Here is a 22,298-nt window from a genome sequence, read left to right as displayed (position 1 = left end):
TGGCTCACGGGCCCAGCCGCTCTGCGGCATGTGGGATCTTCCCAGACCGGGGCACGAACCCGTGTCCCCTACATCGGCAGGCGGACTCTCAACCAGTGCGCCACCAGGGAAGCCCTCTTCTGCATTTTTTAAAGAAACCAAATGTTAAAGATGCTGTTGAAGGTCTATAGCACCATGTGATCCAAAGTCTTTAACTGCCATCCAGATGTGGTGTTTAATATTATTCCCATATTGTTGGTTGTTGGTTGTAAGGCCAAGCTGCTGTAACAAAAAGACACAAAGCTTCAGCGGTTTCAAGAATATATACTGTCATTTCTTTATCACTTAGCCCCGATGTAAGCATTCCACGTGGGAGGGGCAGTTCTGTTCCACAAGGTCTATCAGGGAACATAGCTCCTTCCTTCCTATTACTCCATCATTACCAGGACTGTCATCACCTGTAAGGCTGAAGCTAGGTCACTGCCACTTCCAAGTTCCAGCCATTGGGAAGGGGCAGAGAGTTTGGAAGGGGCACACCCATGTCTTAAGATGCAGACCCATATGTACTACACATCCCTTCCTTGTGTTCCACTGCAGAGAACTTAGTCACATGAACATACAGTGTATCGCACAATGTGAAGAAATATGAGTTAACTGGGCTACCGAATGCCTGGCTGGGACTCTATGACAATGGAGGAAGAGAAGCCTACTATAGGCCATGCTTTGATACTTTCACCCCCTGCACTTGCATATCTAAACACTCTAAGGGCAAATGACAAACTAGCATAAGCCACCCAAACCTGGACATGCCAAAGAAGTAACAGTGAAGGCAGGCAAGTTTCTCCTCAGTCTGAGGTGGGAAACTTCTAAAATCCCATTAATATAGATGATGCTTGCTGTTGGTGTTTGATGGGCACCAATCATCAGGTTACAGAGGCTTCTTTCCAGTCTTTCTTTGCTAAATGCTTTTAACTTTTTAATCATGAATGAGGAAGAATTTATACTTTATGCTTTTGGGGCATCTACTGAGATGATTATATCATTTTCCTCCTTTAATTTGTTAATGGTATGTATTGCATTGAGAGATTTTCTAGTATTGACCAGCCTTATAATTCCTGGGATTAACCTAACTTTGTCATTGTATATTTTTAATAACTATTAAATTCAATTTGCTGTATTTTATCTGGGATTTTTGCATTCATGATTATAAGTGAGATTGGCCTATAATTATTTTTTCTTGTACTGTTCTGTCTAGTTTCCATATCAAAGTTCTATTAGCCTGATAAAACTATGTGGGTGGCTGACCTTTTTAGGTCTAGACTCTGAAAAGATCTGTATAAGATGGGGAATGTTTGCTTCTTGAAATTTCCAAAATCTTGTCTGGGCCTGTTGCTTTTGGAAGGAAGTATTTTGATTCCTGATTCAACTTGTTGAGTTAAATAAAGTTGTTTATTTTAAATGTTCTTTAAAAAAAAATCACATTTAAGGCTATAAATTTGCCTCTAGGTATGATTTTTGCTGTATTCCACAAGTCTTGATATACATGACTTGTATTGTCATTCACAATTCTCACTGTAATTTTTCTCTTTCACCCATGTGGTGGACTAAGTGATGGCCCCCAAAAGACATTCATATCATAATCCCTGGAACCTGTGAATGATATATGATCAAAAAAAAGAATGCAGATGTGACTAAGTTAAGGATCTTGAGATGGAGACATTATCCTGGACATCCAGGTGGCCCCTAAATGCCATCACATGTATCCTTACAAGATAGAGGCAGAGAGAGATTTCCCCAAGGTCAGAAGAGGAGGAGGCAATGTGACCACAAAGTAGAATGATGTAACCAAAAGCCTTGGAACGTCCAGAGCCACCGGAAACTGGAAGATTCAAGGAACAAGTTCTCCCCTGGAGCTTCCAGAGGGAACACAGCCCTAACAATACTTTGATTTCAACCCAGTGATACTAATTTCAAGATTCCGGTCTCCAGAACTGTGAGAAAATATATTTCTATTGGGTTATGCCACCGGGTTTGTGGTAATTGGTTACAGCAGTCATAAGAAGCTAATATACCCATGAATTATTTGGCAGTACATTTCTAAGTTTCCCAATATATATGTGTCTGTTTTTATTCTCTTTTTTTTGTTAATTTCTACTTTAATTGCATTGAATTGGAACACCATTATTCATATGATACTGCTGTTTGAAATTTGCAGACAATTCCTTTGCGGCCTATACATAGTAAATTTTTATAAATACCCTATGTGTAGTTGAAAATAACATATATTCTTTTTATTGTCCTATCCATACTTTCCATACTTTCCTGTCAACTTGAAGTCTGTTCAACCAATCATCATATTTTATATATATTAAAATATCCCTGTGGGTTTTGGGGGATTAGTCAAATTTTCCTTATATCAGTTTTTGCTTTTTGTATTTTGAGGCTATGTTGTTAGAGTCATACAATTTTATGACTTCTATACTTTCTCTCCCTAACCCTCTGAGGCCCTAGTTCCATGCCCTGTTTCCATATCATGGGTTTAGTTACCAAGTGAGGATGGATTGACTCATATCCTGGTCAAGAGGCTAAACTTTTACCATTTCTTTTTCCTCTAGTCTTATAGATTGGTAGCCTTGAGTCCCACCCAGGTCCTAGTGTCAAGCATTGATCCAATTGATCTGGCTTATACTTCCTTTCCTTTTCTTTCTTTTCTTTTTTTTTCCCATGTAGTAATGCTGCCCAGGCCAAACTCCCAGCAAATAGTGCCTTCTTCTGGGCCTGAAGCACCTTGTACTATTTTTCCACTTGTGGTCTTTAGATATATTTATGTGGTTTTTGATCCTCAACTATACCTTTTCCTTATCCATTATTGTGCTATATGTTTGGAGGAGTGCCCAGAACCTTCTTGCCTGGAAGTACTCTTGTATTGTTTAAACTACATCGAGTAGGGTGTTCTATTATTTGCCACTAAATGACATAGTATTATTCTCTCCATTTTACAGATTAGAAAACTGAGGCATAGAAGCTCAATGACTATCCCAAGGCTACACAGCTCACGAGCAAATGATCCAGAAATTCATTTTTAAGTCAAATGGCTGAAAAGTCTAGGTTCTTTTCCTTTTACCATGCTGCTTCCAAAAGACCATTTCAGGAATCTTAAAAAGAACAGGGTTTTTTCCACACTTGGGCCAACACAATTTTGTCCCACCCTCCACCAGCCCATTACGCCTCCTCCCTTCTCTACGCTCATGATTCCAGCTTGTTTCATTGATGGCAACACCAAAACCAGATTGAACGGATGTTGCCATCTCAGGGTTTCCTGTTAACTCTCACTTTGCTGGCTCTGTTTGGATCCTGTGCTTCTTGGGTGCTGCTGTGGAGAGGACACAGGCTCCCTGTGATTCACAGCTCCTTCATGCCAACCAACCATCCATAAAACGGACTCCAGCAAGCAGAGTGGGTCTTTTGAAAATCAGCTCCTCCACAATGTCTGGATCTCTTCCTGTAAAGGTGACTATATAGCCTCCATCATCAGAGAAAATTAATACTCTCGCCTGCCTTGTTCTCCTTCATTACTTTCCTCTCAGCGTCAACATTCAGCAGATTACAGTCATTTCAAAGGAACACATTTCCATTTTCCAATCCTTTTGTGTAATGTAACTGTCCCCAAATTTGCACCAGGCAATGATCTTGCTTTTGCTTCTTCTTTTCTCTTTTTCCCTCCCATTGAGCTAGATAAGAAACTGCTGTGTATTCTTTTTCCCTTCTCTTTTGGTAAGATGATATTTACCACATTGGCTGAAGGAGCAAAAATGGAAGTAGTCCATACCCTAAGAAATCTTCCAGTTTTCACAGCTTACTGTCAGCAGATATGAATACAAATAAAGTTAAAATTAAATCAGCTCCAGGAATGTGCTTTCCAGTATGTATAAACAGTTCTTTCAAGAATGAACTCTCTCCTGACTTAAAATTTTAAAAGGCATGGTAATGTATTTTGTCAAACTAGATGATTGACAGTGATCCCCAAATACAGAACTGAGGGAGTGTGTGGTGATACCAGGAAGCATAAGTAGCATTAAAGCAAGTTCATTAATGAAATAACGTATCAGAGCAATTTAACACTGAAATTGGTTTCTCAAAGAGCCTTCCATGAAACACTTGTTTCCTGGGATGTCTTCCCACTAACGGGTCCAGGAACATAACAGACACCTCTCAAGCACAGCTTCAGATTCTCTCAGCCTCAGCTGATCGCAAGCCAGTGACTATGGTGTGATCGCTTCTGTGCAGGCTCTGACCCACTTCCTGCAGGTGCCGATGCTGCAATTACACAAAAACAGGGGATGTGGTGAGGACCTGCTAGGCACTTAGACGTGCAGAGCCTGTGTGGGTGGTGAAGGGGCACTTTGACTAATGGTGGTGGAAGCCAGTGGATTACTGCTGCCCCCTCTCTTCCCCAGTAGAAAGACCCCAGATACATTTCCTCCAGCAATTTGAGCTGTCTCATGAGGTCAGGCCACTAACAGCCTCAGAGGTGGCCAGATCTAGGACACACCTGGCACTGCTCTCCATCTGTCTGTGTTGTGCCCTGCCCTTCACTCTGCCTCCCTGGAAAATAATCCCCAGTGGAAAGCTTGCACTTAAGCCTTGTCGTAATCCTTGCTTTCTGGAAAACCCAGACAAAACATACTCACCTGGGAAATACCATGCATCATTATCCCAGTTCTGAAAAGCCATAATGTCCATCAGCTTCTTAAAGGTTCTGAGAAATTCCAATTGTAAAGAAACAAACAAGCAAAACCAAAAAAAAGCTGCTACCGCTTAACTTTGCTATACGAAATTATCAAAATCATCTCACCATGAAACTCATTTTAGAAAATAACTCTTCAAAACTAGGTGTAAGAAACTTACCCTGGGAAACACAAATATAGAATTTATAGTATTTACACTGGGGATTTAGGGCTATTTCTGAGAGTCTATTTACATGAATACTATAGCAGGTTGAATGGTGGCCCCCAAAAAGATATTCCCATGTCTTAACCCCAGAACCTGTGAATGTGACCATATTTGGAGAAAGGATCTTTGCTGATGTCATTCAGTTAAAGATCTTGAGATGAGAAAATCATCTTGGGTGAGATGAGTTGGCCTTAAATCCAATGACAGACGTTCCTGTAAGGGAAAGAAAAGGAGAAGGCAGAGTCCTCAAGGAGAAGGCCATGTGACCATGGAGGCAGACTGGATTTATGCAACCACAAGTCAGCGAACTCCTGGAACCATCAGAAGTAGAAGAAGCAAGAAAATATTCCTTTTCAGAGCCTTTGGAGGGAGTGCAACTCTACTGACACCTTGATTTTGGACTTCTGGCCTTTCCAATTGTGAGAGAATAAACTGTTGTCTTAGGCCACCCAGTTTGTGGTAATTTGTTAGGACAGTGACAGGAAAGTAATACAAGTACCATTGTGCTTCATGGAAAAGACACATGGAAGGGAACTGCCTTGTTACCTAGACTTCTGAATTTGGAACTGGCTAAGTGCTCTCCATAGGGGCTCACTTTTATATAGAGGGATTCTGAAGACCATGTTCTTCCTGAGGGCAGAAGAAAGGGGAGGGGCGGCTAAGAGGACCCCAGCACCTGGGAGACTGAGCTCTGTCTGCCCAGCGCCTGTGCAGTGCACACATGGGTTCAAAGTCCCGGCTCTTGGTTTTCCTCATTTGTGAAAGGCATTGAGTGGTTGCTAGATTCCCTTCCAGCTCCAAAGTTCTGGGATTGCCCACAGGAATCCTTCAACAACAAGGTCTTCCAATGCCTTTTAAAAAAGGTTGTCAACATATGAAGCAAAGGAGAGAGGGAAAACAAGGGAAGGACCAAGCATGTGCTCAAATTATCAGGAACAAGCTTCATACATAAGCATTGATTCAAACTTAGGCTCTTCTAAGTAGAAATGCCCAGGCAAGGCCTTTTCTCTTTCACTTTGATTGACTTAAACTTGAGAGGATTATGAGGACTGCAGTTGCTTTTTAAAATTAAGGTAACAGTGGTTGCCACGGCTCACATGTGGGATCCTCCCGGACCGGGGCATGAACCCACGTCCCATGCATCGGCAGGGGGACTCTCAACCACTGCGCCACCAGGGGTGTCCTCTATCCTCAGTATATTTAAAACTCACCCATTAATTGCCTTTTAAAGTTTCACTTTCTGGGCCTGTTTCAGAAAGAACATGGGCAGCAGCCTCTACTGCAAACCCCTTTGTAAATGTAGATGTTTCTGAAGCTTCAGCGAAGCTGGGACTCCTATCCTCTCCTTGGTCTTTTCTGGCTGGGTCTTTGAAGTACTGTGAGCTTTTGGGCATGTGGGGCAGCTCAGACTCTGTCATACAGAGGCTCACATCACCATCAACCTTCTTTTGAAAGTCTCCCTGTTTCTTCTTAGTGTTGCTTTTCAAACCTGTGACCTATGACTATTTCAAGAAAGTCAAGGTGAATTCCTCTCCATAAGTTGAATTGTATTTTAAAAATTTCACTAGATTCATTCACTATTTAAAAGTTCCATGACAAAAGGAATATATATATATACATATATATGTGTGTGTATATATATATATGTATATATATATATATATGAATCACTGTGCTGTACACCTGAAAGTAACACAATTAAGTCAACTATACTTCATTTTTTTTAAAAAAAGTTTCACAACAAATAAGCAAATAAAAGTTCCATGACAAAGCAACAGGTAGTTATCTGCTGCTGAAAAGTGGTCCCTCTCTCAGGGGCCCTTCCCCTGTCTTTAGAGTGAGTTGCACAGAGCAGGGTGCACCTGCACGTCCCACCAGTCTTTTCTATTTCGAGGCTTCGTGATGCCTGCATTCCTGCCTCGGTCAACCTGTCAGGGGGCGCTCTATAGAGTTCTGCAGGACCACCTCCAGGAAACAGCAAGAGATTCTTGAAAATTTGCCAAATGGAAAACACAGAGACAGCTTTGGATTCCTTCCAGGGCCCAGAAAAGAAGCACTACAGATACAGTCATTCCTTCACAGGGACTTGAGAAAATACAAAAATAAGTTACTAATGTCTCTCAAATCTTTCCACAGGGTCAGAAGTAAACAGACTTAGAAAAGAGCATATATTTCATGTGGACGTTTTCACAGGACATTTGTAGGATGTTAGAGTCATGGCCTTGGTCGAGTGAAGAAAGGCCTGGACAAGAAACCAGGGGCCTGAACTGCAGTCCTGATGAGGTCACACTGCAAGTGACTCCTGGTTGCTGGGAGCCTTAATTCCTCCTCTACAGAAGGGAGGGGACACCTGCTTCTCCCAGTTCCTGTGAGGACAAAATGAGATGAGCTGAAATACATCGTTTGTAAAGATGCTATCGGTCATGCATATGTAAAATGTCATTAAGAAAGGTCTCAGGGGGCATTTTTCTGAAAGGGACATCTGACCATTCTTGGATGGTTACATAATTCTCTACCAAGCAGGTAACTGTCGATGTCCAAATTTTTTTTTTCCTTTTTTTTGTGGTACGCGGGCCTCTCACTGTTGTGGCCTCTCCCGTTGAGGCGCATAGTCTCCGGACACGCAGGCTCAGTGGCCATGGCTCACGGGCCCAGCCACTCTGAGGCATGTGGGATCTTCCCAGACCGGGGCACGAACCCATGTCCCCTGCATTGGCAGGCGGACTCTCAACCACTGCGCCACCAGGGAAGCCCTTTTTTTCCTTTTTTGAAAAAACAAGTTAATTGTGAGAGTCCTCACCGTGACAAGCCCACGTGCTGCAGCCCCAACGTAGCAGTCACTGTGCAGTGCCTGCATACCATCACTGGGATAATGGGCAGTTAAGGGACCAGTGGTGATCTCATGGGGTTATGTCCCCAAATTAGGGTACTCAACTTGGGTGATAGAACAAAAAAGTATAACTTCAGAATACTCCCAGCCATGGGAATGTTAAAAGCCTACAGATTCCATCACTTTCCCCCTCACCCCTTATGTCTTGGAAGAATATGTCCTTGAGTGAAACAAGGAAGCTGGACAAATTTTCCCATAGAAATATGCATAATTATGGGGCTCTGTTTCTGTTCAAGAACTTGGCATTAAATGGACCATTGGTATACGGCAGAAACAAAGACACCGCAACTCCACATCACTATACTTATTTAAACTAGGAACATTATGTTCCAAGTGGTGGAATGTTAGAACTAGAAGGGATCTCTTTTTCTGGAAATAAAAAACCAAACATTTTATTATTTATAAATGGTATTGCCTGTATAGGAAACCCAAAATTAGCTACATCTATATTAGTACATTTAACAAGTACCTATAGCAAGTTTAGTGGACAATAAATCCATTTAGACAATCAATTTATGTTTAATTTTTCATACAAGCCTCCAACTGTTAGAAATACTTGGTGGACTCCATCTCTGCCAGGCTCATCAGCTGAGGAGACCAAGCTTTCCCACGTCTCAAAGAGTTTGGTGTTCATAGTTAGAGCTGCAGGTTTGAGGCACTGCTTTGCACATCTTTTGCAAAGGATAGACTCTGATAGACTCCATTTAAATCCTGGCTTCTCCATTTGCTACTTATGTGAATCTTGGTTTTCTCACCTGTGAGATGGGGTAATGATGGTGATTATGGCAACTCGCAATATGGCTACTTGGTTCAAATAACACACATGAAGGAGATCTATAACTAGAACCTCCTACCATCGCTATTCACTGGGTCAGTGACAGCACAGACTGAAGCCATGTTACCTGGTTCTTCCACTTATAACTGCATGACCTTGAACCTCTCCAGGACTCAGCTTCTTCATCTGTCAAGTAGGGATGATAACACAGGGTTGTAGTAAAGACGAAATGAGTTACTATATGCAAAGCTTTTAAAATAGGGCCTGGCACGTGGCAAGTGTTACTCTTACTGTATTTTCATGTGTGCCCAGAAAAAAGCTGTCTTAAAAAAGAAGCAATCTTAAAGATGACCCAGGCCATCTCCCTCTCATTTCAGGGAAGGCAACTCAGGCCTGAAGTGTTTCCTTTGGTCACAAAGCTGGGTCACCCAGGGCCTCTGGGCTTCCAATTCTATATTTTTCCCATATACTGTGAATATAGGCCTCTATGAAGACTCTGTTATCCTCACTGGCTAGACACAAGAGTCACGAATCCCATGAAACTGTAATTTTTATAGATGAGAAAAATATAACTCAGAGTTTAAGAAGCATGCTTAAAGTTGCGTGGGTCTGAACCATCTGAAATCAATTGAGATTCACTACAGTCACTGGAGTAACCACTAACTAGTTATGCAACCTGAAGCTGGCCACTTGGTCCACTCCCTTAAGACTCAAAAGTGTGCTCTTGTGGATCAGAATCACCCAGGAGCTTGGTAGAAATGCAGACTCTCAGGCCCCACCCCAGACCTTAACTGAATCAGGAACTACATTTGAAAGCTCCTTCTAGAAGCATTCCTCTTTTTTGCTCATCGATAAAGGAGGCCAGGAAACAAATGCAATGTTCTAGATCCTCCCTTCCAGCTCTAAAATGTTCTTTTCTCTTTGCCTCTCTACCCCCTACAACCTCCCAATTTTAAAGAAATCTTTGAAGGAGGAAAGAGGTTACAAAGACAGCCTGAAGGTCAAGGTGAAGGGAAAGTGGACAAGGACATATTTCTTTTCATCAGGGATGCTAGTTTCTGGGTATTAGGAAGTCTCTTTGCAGGTCTGTGTGTGATGTTTGGATCAAATGATTGATGGGGGCAAAGCCCTCCAACAAGAGTCCAGGGGACCTGAGTGCTGTTCTCAGCTCTGTCCCCAGAAGATAGGAAAGCTTTAGTAACTGACCCAGTGCCCTCCTTTCTAAAATGAAAGAACTGGTTTTCTAAATATTTTTAATTTACATTATCAGTCTGTGAAATCAGTTTTTTTTTAAATTTCCCAATTATCTAGCTTACCTGTGATGTATTGGTGTGAGTTTCTAGCAGATTCTTCAGCTCTAACCCAGGACTCTGGCTGCCGAGGACGGCGGGGTGCTCTGGTTAAAGTCTTGCAATCACTACCAGGATTCCCACAGGCACGGAGACCTGAGCGATCTTTCTGTTTAGTTTATTTCCATCATTTTATGTTGAATAATTGATCAGGCCCATTCACTTTGGGCCTGAACCTACTTAAAAGGGCCACCTGTTCCGTCAGTCTGCTTGTTCCAGGGGAGCACATGCCGGAGCCATCCACTCACTGATCCCCTCCCCGCCCCCCCGCCGCCACTGCAAAAGTGTGTGCACAGGCACCAGCCCAAAGGCAACCGAAAGAGTGAAACCAAGTAAATTCATCTTTAAGAGGCTCTCTCTGCTTTCCTCTGGATTTATCCCCAGTTCTCTGGGCTCCAGCCAAGGTTCATGGCTACAGAATATAAAACCCCGATTCTCAGTCTTTAGGCTCAACCTTTGAACACAGAGTGCCGTGGAGCTCTTTGTAAGCATCAGGCTGCATAAAAGTTTTGTGTTCTCATAAACATAGAAGTTTTAGGAGTTTAAAGTTGACTTTGAAAGTGGCACAGAGCTACACAGAGCTTTTGTTTGCCAAACACTTGCAAATCATTTTCCTTTCACAAAAGCCTTTAAAATGTCAGCAGTCTAAGCATCTCTGCCCACATGGCTGTTCCTTCCATGGAACCTGGGCAGTAATTCACTACCCAGGATCAACTGGCCCCTGGACCCCAGGAAGGCTGTGAATGTTTACCGCCTTCCAGGCAAAAATTTTCTGGAAGCATCTGGGAGAAGTGCAGGCCCTTTCACTACCTCTATGGCACTGAACCATTTCTGTGAAGGTATTTTTATTTTAAATAAGTGAGCTCAACAAGCAAAAATTAGTGAGGGTGAGTGAAGTGCGTCAAAATGAAGCAGACTGAGTGAAGAAAGAACAGCCTTTGGATAATAAGATTCTGGTTTTCCTTTTTCTCCTCCCTCTTTTCTTAAGGGGCGAGACCATGGAAAACAGGTATCAGCCTCTCTTTCAGAGCCAGTTCCCTGTGCTCAGCCCATAGATACATGGGCTGAGAACAGACCCAGGAAGGCGGGTGATGGTGTGGACTTTGTTTCCCTTCAGTTACCACATGAAGGAAATAATTCGTCATCTTGCTGCTCCCTCTCTAATCAAGACTCCGGGAAGACTATCATGAATTATCAAGAGAGAAGTAGAGTTTATTTTTATTCCTAAATGGACCAAAGAGGCATGCGGTCAAGTTCAGAGGAGATTAAGGCAGAATGGTGGGTGAGAGGCACATCCAAGTTTTCCCACACACATTGCTCCCTATTTGACTAACACAGTATTCTCAAAAGCAGACGAAGAAAACAGCACATGATTTTTCCTCCAGAAAGGGAAATCTAACTTACATCACTATAGTTACAATTAAATTATACTATTTATAATTAAAGAGTATTCCAAGCACATACTATATTCAACTGAAAAATTGATTCTTGCCTCTAGCCTCTCTTCTCTGCCTTAACGACTAGGCACTAAACAGGGTGTAAGGAGAATTACCAAGTCACTGCTTGATCATTTGTCACTCTGAGGTTGCTTTCCCAGCTCTTACTGCATCTGATTCTACTGATGAGAAAACTGATCAAGAATGAAAAGCTTTTCTGGAGATTTGTGCTACAGCGTTGATCAATGAAAAGAATGTGGTGGCTGTAGATTTTATTTTACTTTTACATTGAATGAGTTAAAAGAAAACAGAAAAAGCAGAAATTTTTTTCAGTCTAGGAAATTTCCCAAATAAGGCTGATGGACTTAAAGGTCTTCCATAAATAGATGGAAATGAATTTAAAATCTAGCTTTTAGCTGTGTTTCCTGCTTTTAAACTGTTCATGCTCTCCTCTTCCCTGCAGTTTTCACATACAGGGGAAACTTTTGTAAAAAGCTCAAATCCCAAAGGACCCCAAACAGCCAAAAGATGTCCCAGAAGCAGTTTCACTTCTGGAAATCTAAATAAACTCATTTATTTTAAAGCCAGGGAAATGACAATAACATAAAACAACTGGCTTGCTGTCCATACTACATGAGTAAGTATAGATGCTCCTGTACACATACACATATACACGCAGACATGCACATATCTCATTGAGCCAAAGTCAACCACTCCAAAACAAAATATAAGGGCTTACTCAATGACTTGAAAGATCATTAGTTTTACTTGGGATTGGGAGAAAAAGAAAAAAATACAATCAGATCTTAAATGCCAAAGCCAATAAAAAGAAGAGATGCTGTGATCAAGAATTTTTTTAATCTTCCTCCACGCAGGGGTTTAGAAAGTCTCCAGTGTCTGTCTCCCATAGTATGACAAAATGAGAATTCTTCATAGGTAAGTCTTCCTAGCATTCCTCAATTTCACATGGATTTTGTTTTCTTTTATTGAAGTATTAAATACATTAAAATACACAGATCTTAAGTGTACAACTGAAAGAATTTTCTTCCAAATATCACCCACATCAAGATAGAAAACATTTCTGTCAACTCAGGTATTTCCCACACACAGGTATTTCCAATCCCAGTCAATACTGCTCCTCGCAGAGGTCCCTACTAGAAGGTTTTAAGTTTCATTTGTACAACACTAGAATAGGAACAAAGATTTCTGAAATGTATAGGCCATTTGATTTCCATATCTCCAGAATGGATTATTGTCCCATTCTAGCAACTATTCATGTATTCATTCAACAAATATTCATTGAGCACTCACCATGTGGCAGCCACTAGTTTAGATGCTTGAGATAGATCAGTGTACAAAATAAATAAAAATCTCTGCCCCCACGGATGTTATAGGCTAGTGGGGGTAGATTAGCAATACACAATACATATAATACAATACACAATAAATATAATACACAATACATATAATACATTAGTAAATCATAGAGTATGTTAAAAGATTTAAGTGCTGTAGAAAAAAAAAAAAGCAAAAGTGGAACAAGGCAAGAGAGATCATAAGTACTAAGAGGGGTTAGCAGGAATTTGGTCCTGTCCAAGACATCCATTAGACATTTGGTCCACGCCGAAAGGTCCTTGATATTTGGTCCTATCCAAAATGTCCATGAGCATATTTGGTCCATGCCAAACTGTTTTGGACAAGACCAAATATCAGGAACCTTTTGGCATGGACCAAATGTCTTGTGGGCATTTTGAAAAGAACCAAATGTCCAGGATATTTTGGTGTAGACCAAATGTCTTATGAACTATTGGGAAAGGACCAAAGGTCCTGCTAGGCTAAGAGGTGGTAAGAATGAGTTACAATATTAAATAGGGTAGTCAGAGTAAGCTTCCCTGAGAAGGTGAAGCAAAGACCTGAGGATGGAGGGAGCTTCCTGTGTGAATACCCCAGGAAATATAGTTTCAAGTGGAGAATGGCCAATGCAAGGCCCTGCGGTGGGAGTGGACTAGAGAGTTCGAGGAACGGCAAGGAAGCCAGTACGGCCAGACCACAGGAAATGACAGGGACAGTGGGGTCAGAGCCAAGGGTGGTTCAGATCATGCTGGTAAGAACTTTGGCTTTTATTCTAAATAAAATGGGATTTCTTCCAGAAGAGAAAGGATGTGATCTAATTTATGTTTAAAAGTTTCGCTCTGGCCATTGCGTTACGGATAGACTGTAGGGGGCAAATGGAAATGGGATAAGAGGAGTTAGGAAGCTATTACAATAATCCACATGCAGGAAAATGCAGGTTCAGAACAGAACACTAGTAAGAGGAAGTAGTAAGAAATGATCTTATTCTACTTATACTTTGAAGTAATACTTTCAGGGTTTCCCTAATGTGTGTGGATATGGAGTATATGAGAGAAACAGAGAAGTCGAGAGTACACCAAGTATTATCTGTTGGTATTCATCACCACTCCTGTCTTTCTCTGTTTGCTCTGTATTCCAGGGGCAGAAACTACATTTTTAAGATCCCTTTGCCACCAGGGTTCCAATTCATGTTCTACCAATGGGAGGCTCATGGGTGATGAGGAGGTGGGAGGAAGGTATATGCTATTCTTGTGGCTCCAGCTGTACCAGTAGTAGCAGACCACAGACTCCCTTAGGAGGCTTGTGGCAGCCCAAGGGCACATGGGCATAACCCACAGAGTGGGTCATCACTCCCTGCAGTTCTTAATCTCTGGGTACCATCCTTCTCTCTTTGATCCCTCTAGAAATTCTGAGAAGGCTGTTGTTAAACCAAGGAGAAGGAAGGATGAGGAAGAAGAAAGGATGCAGACGAAGAGAAAAAGGAAGAAGTGGCACTGTGTTAAACAAAGATGGAAAGGGGGCAAGATTTGTTATGTCAACAGCAAAAGTCTCATCAAAATAATCCCACTCCCAAAGACCATTGCCTTCTGCAATTCTATTTGTCTCAGGTGTGTCAAAAAGCCCAAGGATCTCAAGTCATCACTCACAACCAGCCTTCTCATCCACACGAAGTTCTGTATGTCCCCTAACCTGACCATATCTCATATCCCTTTGACAGCCTACAAGCACCTCTACTGGGTCTGCTGAAATTCAAGGCCATCAGCAGAATCTTCTATGACTCAAACTCTTCTCTGAACCTCCTTTCACCTATGGTCCATCCTCATTATTCACAGATAACATGTTTGCAAATTTGCCTACATGCTAAAATTTATTGGTAACCCCCAAATCAATATACACAATGTTTTCACAGTTATTTGTGAACACGTGCATAGTGGCGAAAAGTTTGAGTCACCTGACACATTTCCAGGTAAAATCAAACAAGGCAACACCCTGCCTTTGTGTTTCAGCTCTCATACTATAAACATGATCTATTTAGTGCCACTTTCTTTCACATTTTTATGGTCTGTGTTAGTGATTCTACTGTTTAAAATGGCCCCAGCATAGTACTGAAGTGCTGTCTGGTGCTCCTAAGAGCAAGGAGGCTGTGACGTGTCTTATAGAGAAAATATGTGCATTAGATAAGCTTTGCTCAGGCATGAGTTAGAGTTGTTGGCCACGACTTTAATGTGAATGAATCAACAATATATATTAAATAAGGTGTCTTTAAACAGAAATATACAGAAAACACAGTTGTGTATTGAGCAGTTGATGAAAATCTTGTGGCCAGGAGCTTATATTTTTCCTAGGAGCAATGGTATTTGCTAATTCAATATTCACAACAACTTTATAGAACATCACTACCATGAAAAATGGGAATCGACTGTACATAACAGACACCTGGCTCTCCTCTGAAGATACTGCTTCCCTTACGACCTTCTTGAGGGGTGACATTTATTTACTTACTTATTTTTAAATTCCATGCCCCTCCATCCTCCACTTGCCTCTGGGAGCAGAGGAGGGAGTGAGATCAGTGTCCTCCTTGTTCCTTGTTGTCTTTCCTGGGCCATTTATCCTCCTTCCATCCTCATTCCCCACCACCATCTCAGCTCCTTTGAACTTCAGGCCATAAGACTATGCTACATCTTCAGACACCCTAATAACTCTCCCTCATTTCTTGAAGAGTTTAGTTTTTTCTTGTTTTACTGTCATTCTCTTCACTGCTACTTCTAATATGATTCTTGAGGATTTTAATATCCACATTTTCAATAATTTCATTTCTTAATTCTCCCTCCTCCTCCCCACCACCTGTGAGCTTGCCCTTCACCCTCACCTTATCCACCCACATCAAATGATCCATCCCACTCTAGACTTTATCATCACCAGTAAGCAGCCCCCTCTACCATCTCAATTTCAAATATTCTACCTTATGACCACCAGCTCCTATATTTTCAGATCATTATCTCTAGTGCCCAAGCTCAATAACCCTTTGACTCCTGGGACCTCTAAGCTCCTCTCCCCTATCTTTTCACTGCTTCTCACCTCCTCAGGTCCTCTTCTGCCTCCAGACCTGACTTGGATCCCATGCTCTATAACTATAATCAGTCCCTTGCACTATCCATCACTCCATTTCCCCATCTCCCCTTCCGTTAGCCACAACCTGATTAAATCCAAACACTTTGTGCTTACTGTCTGGTCTTGATCTAAATTCTTAACCAAACCTCAATGGGCCAGAAATGCTACACATTTCCCTCATCAATTCTCACTATCAATCTTCAAGTCTACTATTTCATAATTCCCTTTCTATCCTTAAACACTAAAATGTATTCCTCATTCCTTTCTCTCAAGTAAAGACCTTCTTACTTCAAGAAAAAATAGAATCAGTAATAAGAGAAACTCTAAAAGTTCCCACCTCCAAATCTACCAACCTGCCTGCATCTGGACCCGTATACCTCACCCCTCTCCTGTTCCTGTGAGTGAGGTTCCTATACCTTCCATAGGTCACTCCTCCCTCAGACACTGGATTCCATCCTCTCCAAAGTCATCAAGGGCTTCACTCCTGCAATTGTGCCCTTCTCTCTCAAGAGTCCATTTCTGTTTTGATCACTTTGATTATTCCAGTGAACAGGTGTAATCCTCCCTTGACATCACCTTCCCCACTCACTACTAGCCACATTTCTCTACCCTGTTGCAGCAAAAATTCTCCAAAGAATTTTCTAAATTCATTGTCCCCATAGTATCTCTTCTGATTCTCTCTTGAACATCTTCCTATCAGGTTTTTGTCTCTACCCACTCCATTAAAATTCCTGTCAATCCAATCTAATGTTATTTCTTAGTCTTCTTTCTTGTTCTGTCTACAGAATTTATGCCAGTTGATCATGCTCTTTTTCTTGAAGGATTTTTTTTCACTTGGCTTCCAGAGCACCATTTATGTCTAGTTTTCTTCTCACATCACTGCCTCCTTCTTCTTATATCTTTAATGAATTCTTCTCATTCCCCTAACCTCTGAATTTTGGAGTGTTCCAGAGTCCAGTCCTCAAATTGCCTCTCTTATCTATACACACCCCCATATAATCTCTTCTAGTAAATACCATTTATACCCTGATGGCTCCCAAATGTCTGTCTGTAGCCTGAGTCTTTCTCCTGAACTCCAGACTTATCTTCCTGCCTTCTTGGATATATATCCAGCTCTTGATTACCCACCCAAACTTGCTTTTTCCCCACCTTCCTCATCTAGGTAAATGAAAACTCCATCTTGCCAGTTGTTGAAGCCCAAATCCTTGACATCTTCTTTCCTTGACTCCTTTCTCTCAGATCCTTCCTCCAATATATTATCAAATGCTCATGGCTCTGTTTTTAGAATGTATCCAGAATATGGCCACCTCTCAGCCCCCTTCTTCTGCTTCCGTCACTTTTTGCCAAGATTACTGCAACAACCTTCTAATGTTCTCCCTGATTCTATCCTTTTGCTTCCCTTTCAACGTGTGTGTCTGTTTTAACACAACAATGAGAGTGCTTTTAAGATCTAAGTTGGACCATATGGTAGTTCTATTTTTATTTTTTTGAGAAGTTTCCATTTTCCACAGTAGCTGCATCAGTTCCACTCCTGGGATAGATCCAAAAACAAAAACACTAATTTGAAAAGATACATGCACCCCAATGTTCATAGCAGCATTAATTACAATTGCCAAGATATGGAAGCAACTTACGTATCCATCAATAGATGGATATATAGAATGCTTTTTAAAAACAAAAACAAATCTAAGTTGGACCTATTATTGCTTTAACCAAAATCTACCAGGAGCTCTATCTGTCTCAGAATAAAATCCAAAATTTTCACCATAGACTACACAACCCTACCTGATCTGGCCCACCTACTACTTCTCTGTCTGGTCCCCTGTGGCTTTCCCCTCATTCACACACCTCCAGCCACTTGGATAAAGAAGATGTGCTACAAATAGAAATATACAATGGAATAGTACTCAGCCATAAAAAAGAAGGAAAATTTTGCTATTTGCAGCAACATAAATGGACTTGGAGGGTACTATGCTAACTGAAATAAGTCAGACAGGGAAGGACAAATACTGTATGTTATCACTCACATGTAGAATCTAAAAAATACAATAAACTAGTGAATATAATCAAAAAAGAAGCAGACTCACAGATATAGAGAACAAGCTAGTGGTTACCAGTGGGGAGACAGAGGGGGTAGGGACAATATAGGGGTAGGGTGTTAAGAGGTATAAACTATTATGTATGAAATAAGCTACAAGGATATATTGTACAACACGAGGAATATAGCCAATATTTTATAATAACTATAAATCAAGTATAACCTTTAAAAATTGTGAAGCACTATACTGTATATCTGTAACATATAATATTGCACATCAACTATACTTCAATTAAAAAATAAATTTTATAAATATATAGAATGATTTTTTTTTTAAAGATCTAAGTTGGACCTATTATTGCTTTAACCAAAATCTACCAGGAGCTCTATCTGTCTCAGAATAAAATCCAAAGTTTTCACCATAGACTATGCAACCCTATCTGATCTGGCCCCCTTACCACTTCTCTGTCTAGTCCCCTGTGGCTCCCCCCTCATCCACTCACCTCCAGCCACTTGGGTTCTCACCTCAGGACATTTATCCTTGCTTCTCCCAGATATCTGTCCATCTAACTTTATTCAGAGCCTTGCTCAAATGTCAAATTATTCAAGAAATTTCCTCTCTGTTCTATTGAAAATAGCCCCATGCACCTCCTTCTTTTTCTGTCTACTTACGCTGTTTTAGTCTCCCTTCACACTCACCATCACCTGATATGATAGATTTATTTATTTATTATATTACCTCAGTTACAAAGTGGGCTCCATGATAACAATGGTTTTATTTGTTTGTTTTTGCTGTATCCCAAGAGCTTTGAGATGTAGTATATGAACAGTAAACATGTATCAACTGAATAAATTAATTTTTAATAAGAACATTTAATAATAATATAAACTCTGAAACAGATTCAACCATTGATATAGCCATTAAGCACTTTTTGAGCATCTTCCTTGGGCCAAAAATATCAGCTGCAAAATAAAAATACTGAGAAACCAAAGAGAAATTTGTTCATGAAAGATGACATTGATAACCATTTAAAAATATTTAATTGTCTAAGACTGTGGTATGGACCATATCCCAGTCAAAAAGGAGGAACTGAGTGTGACGCATATTTGCCAGTTAAAGAAGATGCAAATGTTAAGGAAAGTAGAGGATTGATACACACATGACTAAATGAATTAAGAAGGTAAGTAAAAATTTTTCAATAAAATTCACATTTGACATTTTGATGGTCTGTAGAAGACTGAGTCATTATAAATCTATTATTTTTCACTAGTAATAGATGCAATCTGTTACCTTAGCTCTCAGGAGAAAAAAGACACCTGTACACAAGAGAAACATACATTTTATTTGCAGTTTAATATCTCTGACCATTGTTGTCACACTCTCCTTTAAATGTTTTAGACGTGGAAGGGGTTGTCCTTAAAAATGTATTGGATTTACTTGATCAGATCACAAGGAGGACAATGCACTAACATTGAGGTTGGAGATGGGGTTGCTGTGTTTTGTTTGGGTTGCATTTAATTTGTGTTTTGTGCCATGCAGTGTGGGCTGGTGGGAGGAACCTGGCACCAGGGATTGAGAGGCAAACCTATAATCCTGGATGTCAGAACACCCAGGGCCTCCATGGAGAAGGAAATTCATACTCCTTTCCTTTCCTTCCCACCTACCTCTCTGACTTCACATCCCACTGTCTGCCTTTTGGTTGCTATGATCTAAAAAGAGTGACTATTTCTTTAATAGTTGTTACTTTGTTAGTTACTAATCAGCAATTAGTTATTTCTCTAATAACCAAAGATGTTAAACTTCTTTTCATATGTTTTCTAGTCCCTGGGGTTTCATTATTTCTTTCTTGCCCCAAGCTTTGAACTTTCTCTCTCCTCTGCCTGGAGCTCACTTCCCCAGATCTTCTTTCTCATCCTTCCATCTCAGCTTAAATGTCACCTCCTCAAAGAGACCTGAGCCAATTTAATAATGCCCCTGCCCTTTCAACTCTCCCTTTGACATTACCCTATTGGGTTTTCTTCTTAGAACGTGCCACTGTCCGAAATTATCTTGTTTACTTTTTGTTCACACCCTCCTCCCTTCCCCCCAACTGAGCAAAATCTCTAGGACAGCAGAGAGCGTGTCTATCTTGCTAAGATCTGGATCACCAGTACTGGAGCTGTGCCTGGCACACAGCAGGCACCCTACAAGTATTTTTTGGAGGGAAAAAAATGAAATGACTCCTCTTTTCTGGTCATGTGGTCCTTATCTCCAGAATGAAAGAGCTGGGCTAGATCAGTGGTTCTCAAAGTGGACAAGCAGCGTCAGCACTTACTGGGAGCTTGTTAGGAATGCAGATTCCAAGTCCCCGCCCCACACCTGCTGCATCGGAGACTCTGGGGTGTGTCCCCATGATCTGTGATCTAGCAGCCCTGCAGTGCCTGAATGTGCACCAGAGTTTGGAGACCACTGCACCAGATGATCTCTGAGGCCTTCATATTTAGTAATTTTAGCTGTTTAAATAACAAAGGTATTTCACATACAGAAATGAGAATTGAAAATAATACAATGAATTGCCATCCCCAACGGCTCAGTTGAGTAAATCTTAATATTACGTTCATATTTATTTTTAAATATTTAAAAGTATATTTCAAATATATTTGAAGTTTACAGTGTACGACTTTTGCCAGTCCCATCTCCTCTCACCCTCTCCAGAGGGAAGCCACTCTAATTATCTCAGTGCTCATCATTTCCCAATTATTTTCCAAAATACTTGTAAAATTTTACGTTCCCATTAATAGGGCATAGGAACCCCACTTCTCCATATACTTCCAACATTTGGTATTGTCAGAGATTTTAAGTCTTGCCAATTGATGGATGTGAAATGTTATTTATTGGGATATTAATTTGTATTTCTCTAATAACTAATGATGCTAAACTTCTTCTGTTTGTTAACCATTTAGGTTTCCTTTATATGTCAAATACTTATTCTCTATCAGCTATGTGGTTGCAAATATTTTTCTAAGAATGCAATTTTTTTCATTATGCTTCTGATGATTTTTATTACACAGAATTTTAATGCATTTATCATTTCTTTTATGATAAGTACTTTTTTATTGTTTAAGGAACCCTTCCTTAACCCCAAGGTCATAATGATATTCTCCAAAATTTTATAACGATTGTTATACTTTTCTCATGGAGGTCTTTAATCCTTGATCTTTGTAAATGGTGTGAGGCAGGGATTATAATTTAATACTGTATCTTTCTATAATAGAAGATTGATATCCTGTCTTCCCTTTCATTCAACATGAAAACAAAATTATATGTATATATAACCTGTGCCCTAATGGAAGCTTAGTTTGGGGGGAAGAGAAACCATAAATAAGTAAGCAAATATATGAATAGTAATATGAACATATATATAGGGCCTCCCTGTGTGAGGCACTAAGCTCTTTATGTCTGTTTAACCTATATAATCATTGTAATTTCTCCATGAGGGAGAAGCAGTTAATACCCTCATTCTATGTATGAAAAAATTAAAGCATAAAACAATGCAGTAAATTTCTCAAAGTTTCACAGACCATGGGAGAGCTGGAATTTCAGCCCAGGCAACTCACCTCCAGGATCTGTGTTTGCCAGCCTGACACTAGGCTCCCCTTATCTGTGACACAGGAAAAGCTGCAACTGAAATTCACATGGGGGTCAGGGAAGGGGCTTAACTTCTTGGGGATCAGAGAAGGAGTCTTTCAGAAAGTGACATTTAGGCTAAAATCTGAAGTCTGAGAAGAAAGCAGCTTCTCCCTGCCCTAGGGAGGTAGATGGTTCTACTGTTCTAAGTCTTAAATAGGTCAGAGAACAAAGAAGGAATGAAGGGATTTTTTTAACCCTTTAGGGTGAACTGAGTAAAGGTAGGACATCTGTCTCAGTGGTCACAAAATATTAACATTCTTTTCGCCCCCCTGCCAGAAAAAGCAAAACCCAACAGTACACTGGGATTGCATCTGTGTGCCCTGGCCTGGGCTGCGGGTACACCCATGTGCCATCCACACAGCAGACAGACCCAACACAATGGCTTCTTCTCTCCAGTAGACAGCATCTGTCCTGAGAAAACAGCATGGTGTGCTCTTCACATGGGCTCTCCTCCTGTCCCTCTCCTCTCTCTGTGCTCCCGGCAAGACAGAGACGCCTTTGTGACTCCATGATGGGAGCAAACAAATTACACAGACCCGTCTGAACCAAGTCTGAACATATTAGTCAAGGCACTTGGAAAACATTATCTTCTTCCCCTCAAGACACTTCATTCACAGTTTCACCAGGCCCTCACCTTACAAATCAAATGAGTATGTTGTTCTTAAATTGCTCAGGAGATGAGAAGTAGCAGAAAAGATTCCCCCAGGGACTATGGGGAAGGCTGAAACTTTCTGGAAAGATCCC

The sequence above is a fragment of the Orcinus orca genome, chromosome 6 (assembly GCF_937001465.1).
Source record: "Orcinus orca chromosome 6, mOrcOrc1.1, whole genome shotgun sequence".
NCBI lineage: Eukaryota > Metazoa > Chordata > Mammalia > Artiodactyla > Delphinidae > Orcinus > Orcinus orca.
This window is presented reverse-complemented; position numbering follows the sequence as displayed.